Consider the following 16,424-nt stretch of genomic DNA (forward strand, 5'->3'; position numbering starts at 1 on the left):
AGTACCTACCACGTTAACTATCTTATTTATTGGCTTATTTACTTATGTGTTGACTGATTGTCTTTGCTATAATGCAATCTCCTTGCAGGTGGAGATTCTGCCCATCTTATTGCTGTGTTCCACACTCTTAGGACATGGTAGCGTGTCATAGAACTTCAAGAAATATTTGTTAATTGGCTGACCAACCAAACCTTCCTATTATTATATATGAACAGTAGGGGAAACAGAAAACAAATAGCTTATTAATAAGGATCTGGATATTCCCCTAACAATATAAAAACCCTTTGGCTTATAAAGGAAACTTGCAATGTATGTATGTAAACTAAATATATATAAGGCTTTTTCACATTCTCTTTTGTTTTCCACTCTTTTTATCAGAGTGAGACCATCATATATGTACAGATGTGTGTATAATATATATATTTAATAGATAGATAGATAGAACCTAATAACTACTCAGGATTGACAGTTAGGGTCCTAAGAGGAAATAGCACACCAAAACTGAGTCGAGGCAAATTTAATGAAGAGATCATTTACAAGGATGTGAACAGGATTTAGGCAAAATAGTAAGGAGGGACCCTGGTGCTAGTAACACACGAACCATCACCACCCCTATTCCTGAAGGGTGAAGAAACAATTACCTGAACCCAAAAAGAAGTGTATAGAGAAAGCCTTCTGACAGCAGCTGCAGCTTTTCTGGAAAGATGGAGCTAACTGAATATGATCTGCCAGAAATTAAATTAGGGGAATAACTGTCCCAACTGCACTCTCCTCTTACCCACTGCTCTCCCTGGGCAGTCTCCCCTGGCAGAGCTCCACCAGAAGCCTGGAGATCTTGGATGCTTCACACCTGGGTCAGCTTTGCGAGGCACAGAGAAGGGTAGAGAGTGTGCACGAGTGGCTCTGCAGGAGCAAATAGAAGGTATTTGGCATGCAGCAAATTCAAAGAAAAAGCATAAAATATTGTCTCATTGAAAAGTCAACAGGCCAGGTGGGATGGAACAGCAATCTAGTACTAAAGCAAGGGTTGGTAACCTTCTAAAAGTTTTCTGCAAGGATTTGGATCCATTTTCTTATCTTCTGCAAGGGAAGGAAAGAAGATGCCTGAGGCTTGACTCACAAAGAAGGAAAGAGAGAGAGAGAAGGAAGAAAGGAAGGAAGGAAGGGAGGGAGGGAGGGAGGAAGGAAGGAAGAAAATGGGTAGGAGAGTGCCTCAGCACGGGACCCTCTCCTTCCCTCTCTTCCTTCCTATCTTTCTTTATTTTTTTGATTTACCTTTCATAAGCCTAAGCTGGTGACACTGACTCATCTAGAAGGAGTATAAGGGATACCTAGTAGGAACAATGTTGTCCAAGTGCCACAGCTCTCAGGACTAGTAGGGGGACACATGGCCAAATTTTGTTGAGCTCAGCAGTCTACCTTCTTAACAGAAATTCACATAAAAGAAATAAACACATTTTAATAATTGCTGAAGCTAAATTTAGGAAAATAAAAAAGTCAAAGGACCTTATATAACTGTTAGATATTACTTATCTGTGAGGTTCCAAACATTATAATTAAAAATCAATATCAAATTGCCCACAATTTCATACTGTTCCTCCAATAGCATGGGCCTGATTTTCAACATCTCTCCCATGTAAATTTTTAAGAGACATCATAACCACTCAGAAGGAATTACTGGTATGGTCTTCTCCAGCATGATAAAAGAAAGCAGCAGAAAGTTCACAAGGTGATTCTTTCCTTGACCCCAAACAGTTGGTCTCTGCAAGACAGCAGATCTTGAAAATGTTAAAAATATCTGCTTTTTTTCCTTTGAATCTTTTTTGTTCTCTTTATCTGACCCAAAGACATTTGGGAAAGAAGATTCCAGAATAGTTTATACAACTTTTATGGACATAGGCATGGAAGAGAAAGAGTTGAGAAGAATGATATACAAAAAGATATGGAGGGGAATCCCAGGACCCAGAAGCCTAGGAATTGGGTTATGGAAACAGTGCTCCCCAAGACCTGTCCCGATTGAACTTGAACGAGGATTCTCGACCATCGATTTGTCTACAGAGCACAAAAAGAGAGTCATAAAGATCAAGGAGAGGGAAGGAAAAGAAAAAGGAAATGGAGAGAAGCTTCAAAGGAAAGAAAGAAAGGCGAAAGCCTGGGATAAGACAAAGAAAGGAGCAGAGAAAGAGCAAAGATAAACGCAGTGAAGAAAATCAAAGCCTCATGGGAACCCAGCCTGCTCAGAAGGCAGAAAGGCTAGACTGGTTTTTACCTCTTAGTCGTTAAGAAGCTAGTTGCAGGGCGCCTGGGTGGCTCAGTTGGTTAGGCGACTGCCTTCGGCTCAGGTCATGATCCTGGAGTCCCGGGATCGAGTCCCGCATCGGGCTCCCTGCTCAGCGGGGAGTCTGCTTCTCCCTCTGACCGTCTTCCCTCTCATGCTCTCTGTCTCTCATTCCCTCTCTCTCAAATAAATAAATAAAATCTTAAAAAAAAAAAAAAAAGAAGCTAGTTGCAAACAATTTTCAGTAGTGGGTTTTTTAAGATTTTTTTGGGGGGGAACCTCTTGGAAATTTAGTTCAGCTAGGGAAACTCAAATTTATTTTGATGAATGTAAAATCCTTAAAAGTAAAAATAAAAAAAATTCAAAAATACATTGAACATCTGAATTATTAGCATATCTGATGGAAAAGGCTTCCAATGCCCAGTCCTAAGTTATGAAAAGATCAACTTAATAATTTGCAATTGTAAATAATGCCATTTTCAGAAGAATCCATATATAAAAAGCTAGTAGCATAAATAAAAGCCAGTCCATAGTATATCAGAGTGAAGGGAAAGGCATTTCCTTTTGCTTTATTTCCTCCTTCAAATCTTTTGTCTCTCTATCTTTTAGGAATAGCATTATTGCTAAGAACCACACACACACACACACACACACACACACACACATGCACACACTCAGGGGTGTTCTAAAGGAAGGGAGTTCTTAAGGAGCTAATGTAAGTTGCTGGATCAGTTAGTGTGTGGGAGTGCTTGTCATGTTTGCCTGGCCTTGAGACTGATGAAAGTGTGTGTGTGTTGTGTGTGTGCGTGCGCGATGTGTGCACACAGAATCCTACAACAGCAGACTTAATGCACTTGAGTGCAACTTTAGGGCTCAAAATGAGAAGCGATTCCTTAGACTAGTGTCTTTGGGGAGCTTCCTTTTGTAAAAAAGGGAGAAATACAGTATTCACCATCTAAGTCTCAGCCTCTGACAGTAAGGAATCCTTTTATAAACTAGTTTCAATTGTCCTAAGCAGTAAGATTTCCTTTGCTCTGTTTGGGGAGCTAGTTTCTTGAGTAACTCTTTGTGCATGCAAGGAAGTATTTTCTGCCATTCAAGTCTAAAGTCTCTTCCTTTGTTTTACTTACTTATTCCCAGTTATACCTTCAGAATGCTCTGAAAAATTATTTTATCTAGCTGGCTAGGTATGAGAACAGTAAATGGACAACCAAAGACTTCTATTTCAGTACGTGTTTACTGGGGGAACACAAAGGGATTTTGAAAGGTAACCCGTTTGATTAGGTGGAAAGGAGTGCAAATAAGGATCATGTTCTTTTTCAGACTTCACATACGGGCCCTGTGCAAGCACTAACTGAATTCACTATGGGAAGACCTGTGGGTTGGCCCCAGAGGTGACATCCTAGAGAGCAGCTTTCAGATGGATCTTGTCTTTGAATCAATGTATTCAGGGATAGTGAATTCCTGACTATAATTAGAAATCACAATGGCTTGCACTTTTAAAATTATTAGAGCTAGGACACATTGATAATTTGGGTATGTTGAATTCAGGGCAGATACAGATACCTTTTCAATGATCTAATCTAAATCATCTTTCACACTAATAAATATATATGAGAGTGAAGATGGGAACTCTTACACATTTCTGGAAAGACACTTAGTAATATTTATCAGCAACTTTTAAAAATGTCCTTAACCTTTGACCAGAAATTCTTCTTATAGGAAGTTATTGTAAAAAATGACAATAGTGAATAGAGCCCAAATTTGGCATATTTTATGTTTGCATTTATAAATGAAAAACCAATATTGAAATTAAACCAATCAACATAAAAAGATCAATTAAAGAAACTATAGTCCATTGCTTAATGGAATATTATGCAATCCTCAAAGAATCATACTTCAAAAATATTTAATGACATGACAGTGCTCATAATAGTCTTAAGTTTTAAAAAGCAAGATGGGAAGGCCCTTTGAATATAATTCTAATTTTAGAAAACATATGACATACATCTTAATTATGCTAATAACAGATGCAACCCCACCTCCAGGTCCATTCTGTGACCGGAAAAAGCAAACAAATTTACATTTACACAAGTACACATGTACCTAGAGCCCAGAAAATGATATAAACCATGTATTTTCTTTAATATAAAGGTCACCTTTCAAATTATAATACTGAGTCTACTTTGGAGGTATCTCGTATTTCCTTCATATTTGACAATCCCTTTGTCTTTAGATCTCTCTCTTCTCTCACCAAAGTCCTGCTTCATCCTAGAGGAAAAGCATGTGGTTCTTGATTTTCTGGGTGTGATAACAGGCTCATCTTGAACGGGTAGCACTGCATTGTTTGCGAGCATTTTAGATTTTATAGGCTTTTTTTTAAGAATAAATTATACATAGGCAAATAAGCACTTCTTTTTGCCAATATTGACCACCTCTAGCTATCGAAGTCAAAACCTCTTCACACTGGGTGGGAGATGCATGGGAAAAGAGAGAAGGAGATAGAAAATGTCTAGACAGACAGGCAGGCAAATGATTAAAAGGATAAAACTCAAAATATCAGTGGTTATTCCTGGGTTTGGGGATTCTGGGTGACTTTAATTTTCTTAGTTTTACATTCCTTTATCTTCAAGATTTTCTAAAAAGAACATATTTCTGCATAACCATGAAAGATTTTTTTTTCTTTAAAGGAATACGTTTGAAAAAGAATATCAAATCTTCAAACTGCAAAATATTGATAAAATTAGCCTTCAGTCAACCTCAGTATTCTTATACCTAACTGTATTAGCCCTATTATAGATACAACAAGACTTGGTGACTAGCAATTATTAAAAAGAATATGACCAAAAGTATTCATACCAGAGAGAAACTGGCTAATAGAGTGTTCAATATTAGCCTCTAAATTAAACATGTATGAGATATTTTCTCTTGGTTAACTTCATTTATAATTACTCCTGAGTAATATCACTCTATATTTATCAAGAAATTTGATCAGGAAGGATGTTACTTTAGGATCAAAGTCAACCCGTTGGCAACAGTTCAAATGCCAGTCACGTGAGACAATTGGCTTTGGGAGAGGCGATCATGCTATTTATGCTACTAGTTAATATGGGTCTTTCTTGGAGGTGGTAGAAGAGTGGTTTCTCAGAACCAACAACCTCTGACCCAAACTGTCTCCAGCAACACCATGGACAACCCTGGCCTGCAATTCTAAAGGGATCATTTTATCATCATTTATATGCATACGTTATACAGAATTCAAGAGATTACATTCAATCAGCCAATCCTCTTGAGAAGGTATTTTAAAGTTTAGGTAACCATGTGAGCTTTTGGGTGCAGACCTTTTAAAGTGTCTCATCACAGCTGAGGCTGAGACAGAAATGTCAGCTTTGCTAGTTAAGTGTTGCTGTTTCGTCTACTCTTCAACTGACCTGGCAAATCCAAACTCCAGAAGGGAGTAAATTCTGACCAACACTTGGGATACACTGATTTTTTTGTTTTGCTCTTAGCAAGTTCAGGCAGTGTGAATTCAACCTAGTGATGGTTGTGTCTTTTCCCTTCCAAAGCATCATCTGGCCCAAACTGTACATTTTGGCATCTGCCTCGACAACTCTAACAAGCAATCGTTTTGACAGGAGACCATCTGTGTCGAACAATATACACAGTGTCTACATGAAACAGAAAGGGAAAGAACAGCGCCTAGGAAGAAATTATTGTCTGAAATGACCCTGGAGGTTGGTATTTAGAATCTCAGGAGACTATACGCCAAAAGTTGAACATTCGAGACAAATTCCTGTCTTGAAGGGTTTCAGGGACTAAGACCCTCCCTTGAGGATTGAAACGATGAGAAAGAAACATTTAATAAACAACTACCAGCACTGGATTAAGAAGCTGACTCTAATCCTTTCTCTTCTGTTAACTGACTCTATTTCCTGGGATAAGGCACTTGACCTCTTGGTATTCTGCCCTTTTTCTGTCTTAACTAGTTGTGTGTTTCCTTGCATAAGTCACTTGGCATTGGTTTGTCTATCCAATAAGCCTCACCCTCTTCCTCTCTTCCAAGAATTTCCCCAGCTCCATTCAAACAATGAGCCTGCCCCCTCCCACCGTGGCCAAAATTCATTGCTCCAATCAAATTCTTTCCCTTTTGTTTGGAATAGGGACTAAAAGATTCCAAGTCAAAATAATCTGTCTATTCTCTTGAATTTAGACATGAGATCTCTTGGCAGTAGCCATTTCCTATCATGTGTATGAAAAAGTTGAGAAAACTATTCTGGACAAAACAGAAGAATAAAATGATAAATAGACAAAAAGAAGAAAAAAAAATCTCAGATGATTCTTGAAACCTAACTTTACTTCTCTCCCTGGATTTTAGGTGAAATTCTAGTATCTTATTCCTTCCTTCTTTTTTTTCTTAAGCTAGTTTGCCACTTAGAAAAAAGGAAAGGCTAAATAATTTAATATTTTATAGGAGTTTTGCCTCTGATTTGTTCCCATCTTTGTATAGATGTGTCACTTATAAATCTTTGCTTCTCAATAAGGAAAATAAATGACCTTCAACATAATCAGTGTGCTGAATTATATAAGCTCTGTCACCCCATCCTGTTCTGACTTTCTATTTACGATTCTGTTTCTCTTAAGGCCAAAGTTTTGGTTGTGGTTAGAAGAGAATATAAAGACAATAATATCTCGTCTCTGTCCTCATGGAACAGTGGTGAGACATCCATGCATAGACTACATCAGCTCTTGATGCCAGCTCTAAGGGAAGCTAGAGCAGGAAGTAACTGCCCCATCCCAGTGATTCTGAGTTCTTGTACTTAGGTGTGATTGTGACTTCAGTAATATCAGAAATTGCAAATGAAAAATGCAATTTAAACAAATGCTTCAGGGACTATGCAGCTGTCAAGACCTGACACTTTCAGATCCAAAGCAGGCTTTTGTGGGAGAATGAAATGTCTAATTATTGTAATAAGAGACCTACCTGAGGCAGAGCTCATGGCCTACAGCCCAAAATACATCGAAGACAATAGCAAGCTAAAGAATGGGTAATCAAGCACTCGGTATATGGCCTTTGGAGTCAGAATTGTCTTGGTATTCTGGAACAACTATCTGTTCACTGTCTTTTCTGTATGTGTTCAGTCTCCTGCCTGGTTTCTCTGCTTGTGCAGATCTTCCACTGTGGGTAGGGTCCCCTCCTCTATAAGTTTTTGATTCCAAATTCATCGCTTGAAGGAAGCCTTTAGGCTACTTGATCCCACGTGATTGTTTCCTCCTCTGAATCCAAAGTATTTGATATTAACCCAATTCATCTGAAAATCATGTGATGCCTTGTTAGGAGAATGCAAGTTACTTTAACAAATTCCAAACTTTCAGTGGCTTAACCCAATAGATGCTTAGTTCTTGCTTATGACATAGTGCAGATTTCTAGCCATTTGATGTCTCTCCTCTGAATGGTGATCCAGGAACCTTTCATCATGCTTTCCTACAATGTGCTCCAAGGCCCTTAGAGTCTTCTGTATCCATCCAACAGACCAGAGATGCCATACCATCTCAACCTAGAAGTGACAAACTTGTATTTTTCTTTTATCCCTCTGGAAAAGAACCAATCACATGGTTTCACCTGCAAATGTGATGAGAATATGTAGCTTGTGGCTGGATAACCCCTTCTGAATGCAACTCTAAACCATAGAAGTGGGAATTTGAATTTTGGTTTATAGTTAATTGTCTTTCACACATTTCTTGTACTTAAATCTCTGTCTGTCCAATACTTCTCATTTCAGGCATTAAAATTCTTTTTTTCTAATTTTTTAATAGATTTTATTTATTTGAGAGAGAGAGCAAGCATGCGCACACACACAAGTGGGGAGAAGGGCAGAAGGAGAAGCAGATTCCCTACTGAGCAGAGAGCCTGATGTGGAATTCAGTCCCAGGACCCCAGGATCATGACCTGAGCCGAAGGCAGACGCTTAACCGACTGAACTACCCAGGTGTCCCCACTCATTAAAATTCTTGATGATGACCCAATAATACAACGTCATATAACTAACTTGAACGTATTTTGTTCTTATTTAATGTGTCATGATTGGTTTGCACTAAATTGGGAAAGTACCTAAGAATTGCAGTAATGGCTAAATTGCCCCAATGTGCCTGGAAGTTACCCTGTTATCTGGTTTGAAGACCCCTAAGAATAAGTAGATATATGGAATGAAAACTTTCTCTTAAAAATGTGATATTGTGTTTTATTCAACAATATTTAGTTCACAAACATTTATGCAGCATCTACAATGCACTAAACATTATGCCAGATGTTTTGGTAAACCAGTTGAGTACCTCAGAGTCCCTGACCATGACAGTTCATGGTTAGGACTAACAAGAAAAATCAGTTATGAACGTACAGATTGAAAGAACAACTTAGAGATGAGTACAGAATGGAATGAAGTTTACAAGCAGACCAGAGAGGGGAGGTCCCTCACCTTGTATTTTGGTACACTGAGATGAGCCCTAGACAGAAGTCAGGAGGCTATTTCTGATCATGATAAAATCAGTATTACTAAGAAAAAAAAATAAGATTGGTAATAGCAGAACATCAAACACTGTCATGTACATTATATTGTTTCCCCCCACTACAATCCTTTGAGACAGGTGTAATAATCATTTCCCTTTGGGAAGATTAAAAAAACTGAAGCTCAGGGAAGCCAAATGATTTCCTAAGATTATAACATTCATAAAGGGTGGAGCTCTGAGTTATTCCACTGACAGTAGCAAATTTTTTCTTTCTGTATTAGACACTTTCTTGGATTCCTTCAAGCTTTATACTTTTAAGTGTATGTAAATGAAGAGTCACAATGGCAGTCACAGGGGCGTCTCACCTTGTAGGGGCTGAAGAATGAATCTTAAAAGAATGGGTGGGTGGCATTTCACGAAGCTGTATGTACCAGTTTAGATCACTAGGGGGCCATCACCAAATTGCTCTTTCTGGGAGTTGGCGCTAATTAGTAACTTGATTATATGTTTCCCTGGAGGTCCCAAAATATAAGGAATTGAATTCAAGTCCCAGCATTCTAGCTTTTCTTTGAAGCTAGGAACAGCTCTGAAAGAGACAGCGTCTTTCACTCGGAGTTCAGAGAGAACAGAGTTCACAACGCAGCCTGGACTCCACATTTGCTCCAGACCATCTTGCTGTTGAGAGAGCTAAGCTGGATTGAGCGGTGTTACAGCTCCCCCTACTGGACCTTCCTTAAGCTACAACTGGAGTTTCAATAGAACGTGACAATCTAAGTAAATTTAAAAATTTGAATGCCAATCCGTCTTTGTTTTTAAAAATGTGCACTCACACATGTGGGAAATAAGATAACTTCCCATGGACAATATAGTCACAAAAATTTATCTCACTTTTCATACGTTTAAGGTTAGCTTTTCTATGTGGTAGAGAGAGAACATTAAATGTTTAATCTTACACTAAAATACAGTAGGGAATGTCTCTCTATTTTCCCACCCAGAGTCAAAGTGGAATCATTGATGATATAGAAATGCAACAATACCAGCATATATAAATCTGAGTATTTTTATAAAATGTGCTGATCTGCCAAGTAATCTGTATCTCTTTTCTTCTGGCTCAAAAATGAATTTCAATTTTAGTCTTCAAGGAGATTGCCTGGGAAGGCTCCCCTTTTCAAACTCCAAATGCCGGGACTCCTGGGTGGCTCAGTCGGTTAAGTGGCTGCCTTCAGCTCGGGTCATGATCCCAGGATCCTGGGATCGAGTCCCGCATCGGGCTCCTTGCTCAGCGGGAAGCCTGCTTCTCCCTCGGCCTGCCGCTCCCTCTGCTTGTACTCTCACTCTCTCTAGCAAATAAATAAATAAAATCTTAAAAAAAAATAAAACTCCACGTGCCACCTTCAGCCAGAACTCGGTTTGCGCTTCTTTTTTCCCTTCCAGATTCCTCCACCCCCATTGTTCTCCCTGTCCTCCCATAAACCTGGGGCAAACTGTAGTCCATAAGCAGCAATACCAGCCACAGCATCTTGGAATCGTTAAAAGCTTTGCAGATGAGCTCAAACTCATATTTCATCTCATTCCCAAAGTCATCAGATTCAAGCTTGTCACATCCTCTGGACACAAAGCTCCAGGCATGTTTTATTCATTATCTGTTCTCATCTTTGAGACAAACACCTGCAACCCATTTCGGGGTCTGAAGACATCCATGGAGTTTGAGCCTACCATGCATAGGTTTCTGTATCTTTCTTTGGGCCAGGACCAGCAGTGGTAAATATTTCACTGCAGCCACTTGGTGGCCCATCTAAGAACTAGGGTCAGCTGTTCATGAGGGTGTTTGTGCCGCTGGCTTTTGAGGACAAAGATGAAGCTAACATAGGAATAATTCTTTACTAGTCTTTTTACATCACATGACTTAAGCTCTAAACCATCTTCCTGAAATGCTTGAGGATGATGAAGAGAAACGAGAGTAAGTAATATTGAATTGAGGACTGCTGGCCTGCTTACTGTTCTAGAGGCCTGCATACAACCTTGTGATTCACTGATAGTAACCATTAGGGAACAAAACACTAGGACGCACAGAATTATGAAGTATGAAGCCTGGTTTGGTCCACACTTTTAGGTGACTATGGACAGCTGTTCCATTTCTCTGCTTTGGAGTACCTACATTTGAGGGAGGAAATTGTAACTTGATCAATCACTTGCAAAAAAATGCCTTCTTTGTCAGATGCTCAAAAGCAAGTATGTGATACAGATCATGTATTCTTTTTAGATCCTTGAGAATAAGAACATGAGCAAAAATATTCTAAAATTGGGTAACATGGCAAATTAGTGATAAAAATAAATATACCTCAAGTATTCTGATTCTTAGTCTAGTCTATTGGTCTGAGGAGAAAACTCTGTCCTATAATAGAGTTTTTTTTGGATAATAAAGAATTCAATATTTTGAAATACTTGAAAATGTTAGAAAAAAATCAGTATCGGTTTAAAGTTTAGAGAGAATAATGAGCATACATTAACAAAGTCTACCCTAGCTTTCTATATATGCTTATCTTTGTGTAGTGTGACCAAACTTTAACTAACTAGCTAGTTAACTAACAATCTAAACGTATAAATACAAAAGGAAGGGTCCCACAAGGTTAAATGCAAAATTACTTGCACAGAGAATTCTATGGGGAGGCAGTATCGGGAGACACCACTCTCTTTTCTTCAATTTGCAGAAAAACAAATAGCAGTGCTAGGTCAGAAATCACTTGGCCACCAGGCCCCAGACCTTTTAGAGGGTCAATCCACTTCAGAAAGGGATAGAATATTGGATTGACACGAGAATGGGACCTGAGCTAGCTGACCACAGAGTGGTCACTGTTTCACACATTCTAGTGATCCCATGCTAGACAACATTCATTTCCTCCTCCTCACCTGTTGAAGGAGATAGACTTCATGCCCTAACATAGACCACACCTTCCCAACCATAGCCAACGCAAAAGAGAAATACTCACAGAAGGCCAACAGCTTCATAGATATTTCTTAAGAGCACATATTGGTATTTTAAGACATATGAACATATATGAGATACAATCTCTATTGTATAGGCACTTACAATCTGCTTGCATTGTACAACTCAACCCTAGCCTAAGCCGGTAAGATCAGTCAGGCTGCCGGTTAGCTGTGGAAACCTGCACTTACTCCTCACTGCCTCTTTTTTATTTATTGTTCTAATCACTGGGCATAATAGCAGCCAAGTCATCGAAGGATGGTGCTGTGACAGGATAATGGTCTCCGGCTTTGAAAATAACGTCTCAGTTTCTCTGAGGCCTCTTCTTTGGCAGAAGGAGACCATTAGCTTGTCACATTGTCCAGCTCTATTGACATTATCTTTTAATTACCCCCAAAGACCCATCTCCCAGGCAGTATGTCTGAGATTTTCAGAGCACAGGGCTCTTTTGGACTGACATCCTGATCCATTTTATCATTTAACTTCAGAAAGTCTAAGGGGGGAAGAAGATTAAAGGCTTTTAAAAATGGGGAAGAGCATTATGGGAAGACAAGGGGAAGGCTATATTCATGACAACAGTTAAAGGGAAAGTGAAGTAGCAAGGAAAGCAAGTTACTCTGAGAGAATTCTAGGAACAGATGTGTGTGTGCGCAGCTATATGGACAAGTATACCATGTTAAATAGAATATTCAAGACAAAAGTTCTGAATTGAGTGTTTTTATAGTTTTGTATAGGGCATAATTAGAGAAGCAGAATGCTGCCAAGTCCTGGAATATTTGCTCTGCCCTCAACTTTTCTTGTGAGACAGATCCATATGTCTGGGTGGTCTTTTCTGTTGGCTCCATTGTTTCTGTCAAGTGTTGAAAGTGTTATTTTGCCCACGACGTGGGCCAGCATTTCCCTCTCTCTGCTGAGGACAAATAAAGTAAATAAGCTTAAACTGTAGGAAGAGGCTAGGTGAGACATGAGGAAGCAGTTCGGGGCCATGGAAAGTCTGAGATCTGAGGGTTGAAAAAAGTGGAAATTCCTCTTTGTTAGTAGCGGATTCTGGTGTGGGAAGGTTTAGGCGTCGCATGGTCGGGAAACCCCACAGGTGAGTGAGAGTTAGAAAGGAGGGACAGGGTAGACCTTGTTACAGTTGAGTCCATTAACAGTGGGATGGCCGTCTCTGGGTTTGTGACAGAAAGGGATGGATGCTGTAGGGGATTCAAGCACGGGAGGTGAACTCCATGTCCTAGAAGGTCACTCCTCCCTTGCTTCAGGACAAGGATTCTGCCTTCGTCTTTTTAGTGGCTATATGGTTCCCCTAGAGGTCATTAGTGAGGAAAAGGAGCTCTGCACAAATGTCTTTGTCTTGGTATAGCCCTGTGACCCAGTTAACAGTGACACCAAGGCAACTATGTGGGGATGTGCACTCCTCCTCGTCCCAGCTCTGGGAAAGATGGCTCCCTGCCCATGTTTCCAGCTCACAACAATATCATGGCTGCCAGTCCCTGATTAGAGGTCTCCCTGGGGCTTCACTTGTAGCCTGTCTTCTTTCCCTAGAGCCCCACCCTCTTCTACATTCCAGAATCCCCTCCCTCTTCCTGTTATTGTCCTGCTCCTCTCTGATAAGATTACATTTGTCCCTATGAAGAGGAATTTTTCTTTCCTGTATATTAATGTTTTTCAAAGGCACACTAATGAAAAGATCTCTATCCCAATGCCAGATAATTTATACTAAGTGTTCAGGGATCTGAGAGAGGAATAGGAGGGCCTAGGGGGTGCGGGAGCCCTGATACGCCTTTAATCACTTATGAAACATTTGACAAACTATCACCAAGCTTCTGATCCTGGTTTCCAAATGTAATTTTGTTTTGGCTACAGGGAAAGGAATTGCATTTTACCAAGCTAGAGTTAATAGTTCAGCTGTGAAGGAGAAAGAGTCAGAAGACGTGAGTTCCAAAGTTAACTTTGCTACTGTGCTAGTTGCTAACACATGGTTTGCAGACAAGTCAGTTCAAATCTACCTCAGCTTCCTCATTTGTGAAATGGGGCCATTAATCTACCTCAGACCTCCTATGGGGTTTAGTGATATATCATGCTTTATTAAGTGCTTTATAAGTGGGAAATATAAATATAAGGCACTTTGATTACCTGGACGTATAAATTGTGACTTGAGGTGAGTTGTATGAAACAGGCCCTATGAAGGGTTTTAGAAAGTTTGGACATCATCTTCATCCTCAAATTCAGCTCCCAGGCAGGTCTTACTCAAACTTTGTTTAAAAATACTGTAGAACTCTGTTCAAGCTTGACCAAATGGAAAATGCTCCTTAGCAATTATTTTATAGATGGCAAAATTGAGGCCCAGAAAGGACAAGAGAATTATTCAAGTTGGTGTGCATCTTTTAACAGCAAAGCCAGCCCTCAAATTTAGCCCAGACATGAGATACCTGGGCTGGGTCCTTTCTAGTCAAACATGTAGTTTCTTCCATCAGGACCATGAATATTGTGATTGTCCTTTAAAGTCATGTTGGATCTAAACCAAACAGACCTTGGACCTACTGTGGGCTCCCTCACATGAAAGCAAAGGGCTTAGATTTAAATTTACAGTCCTTGCATTTCAAGGCTGTTGCTGATCTGCTGAGCCGACTGTCTCCTGGCCCATCTTCCTGTTTCTGTTGGCTCTGCTGATTTATACCTCTCTTGGCCCTGACTGAGCCACTTGGCGTGCTAGCTTACCAGAAGTTGTGGCTGCAGGGCAGTTGGCTTTGGTCCATTTATCAGTGGTTCAGAGAATTTGACATCCCTTAGTGCAATGGCAAACCTTGCCACCCCACCTGGAAATAATAGAAAACTGTTTCCACTGAAGCCATAAGAACACCGGGAAAAGCCACTGAATTCATATGAAAGTAAGGCGAGAGACTGAAACACCCAGGAATCTTTGGGGAGAAGAAAAGAGCAGTCATTCTCAAACCAGGATGCACATGAAATTCATGTGAGGAGCTTGTGAAACATTTGGATGCCCAAGCCCCAGCCTAGACCAACTGATGGCTCACCAACTAGAACATTCATCAGTGACATCTGGAGGGCTTCTTAAAACAGATTGTCGGGTCCCTCTCACCGAGTTTCTGATTCAGTAGGTCTGTGGTGGGGTCTGGGATTTTCAATGTTAACCTGTTCTTGGATGAGGTTGATGCTGCTGATCCGGGGATCTCATTTTGAGAAACACTTCCCTAGATCAAATGTTTTGAAATTTCTGAGGACAGGATCCAGACATCAGTACTTTTTTAAAGTTCCCTCAGTGATTCCAATTCCATGTGTCACCAAACTTGAAAACTACTGACAATAGAGAGGAACACAGATACCAGAGCAAGAAGCTACCGTGGCTTATCCCTACCTCTAATCTTCTCAAGACGATGAGTCCTGAATCTTCTCGAGAGAGTGCATCCTTCTGATAATTAGATGACTAGGCCTTTGCTTCTGTGGAACATGAAATTTAATTGGAAGGACATTCAGAATGCACCAAAATAGTCCTTCCTTTGTTCTTTTCATCCCTTCCCTTTTCCTCAACGAGACACCCAAGCTTCACAGGCACGTATGTTTACTCCCTGTGCTTTAAAGACATCAGAAAGACCAGCCCTGAATTTCCTGATGGATGCTGGAAGAAGTCAGAGACTTGCCCGCAGATGCCCACCTCATCTCTGTGGTCTGAGGCATTTCTAGCTGAAACAACAGCATAGCAGGACACTGACCGTGAAATGCCAGAGGTCACCCATTTGGCTTCATCATGGCTATCAGTAGACCCGATCAGTCAGACAAGGTGGGGCATGAGGACACTTTGCGTGAACTTCTCACCATCTGCAGTCAGTGGGATGATACTTCCTAAACTGGAAGGGGTGGATATTGACCTGATAGTCATTAATTAAGGATAGCTAATAATCAATTAGTATTGATGTGTTGTATGATCAAGCTCATTGTATACGTTTTCTTACATAATTTAATCACGGCAATCGTATGAGACAGACTTTAAGGTTTCTATTTTATGGAGCGGGGCAATAAAGTGTAGAGAGAGAGAAAATAGTTTGCCAAAGATCAGAAAGCTGGATTCCTACCTCCTTAAGTCTGACCTGGCACACCACTGAGTGCTGGAGATTTCTGTCCAAAGGACAGATCAGGAGGGGAGACCGGGCAGCAGCAGGGATCTAAGGTATGGCATGTGCTGAGGCCACAAATGTTTTTGGACAAAGGAAGTGCTAATGAGGCTCAAGAGCGAGGCCAAGATGGTTCAGAAGACCATGATACCAACTTCACTGGTGTGAGGCCTCCTTCCTGGACTAGGATAGTACTTGGTCAGTGAAAAAACAAACGCAACAAAAGCTTAAAAACTTGATTCTCATTAGCCAAAGATATTGTCAACATGATGTAGTAATTTATGCATATACAGTTGACCCTTGGATAACTCGGGGGCCAGGGTTATTGACTCCCATGCAGTTGAAACTTTTGACCCCCTTCAAGAAACTTAGCTACTACTAACCTACTGTTGACTGGGAGCCTTCCTGATAACATCAACAATAAATTAACACATATTTTGTATGTTACATGTATTATATACTGTATTCATATAATAAAATAAACTACAGAAAGGAAAATGTTAAGAAAATCATAAGGAAGAGA

The sequence above is a fragment of the Eumetopias jubatus genome, unplaced genomic scaffold, assembly GCF_037043125.1.
Source record: "Eumetopias jubatus isolate StellerSeaLion01/CBP00866 unplaced genomic scaffold, mEumJub1_p1.0 scaffold_13, whole genome shotgun sequence".
In the NCBI taxonomy this organism is placed as follows: Eukaryota; Metazoa; Chordata; class Mammalia; order Carnivora; family Otariidae; genus Eumetopias; species Eumetopias jubatus.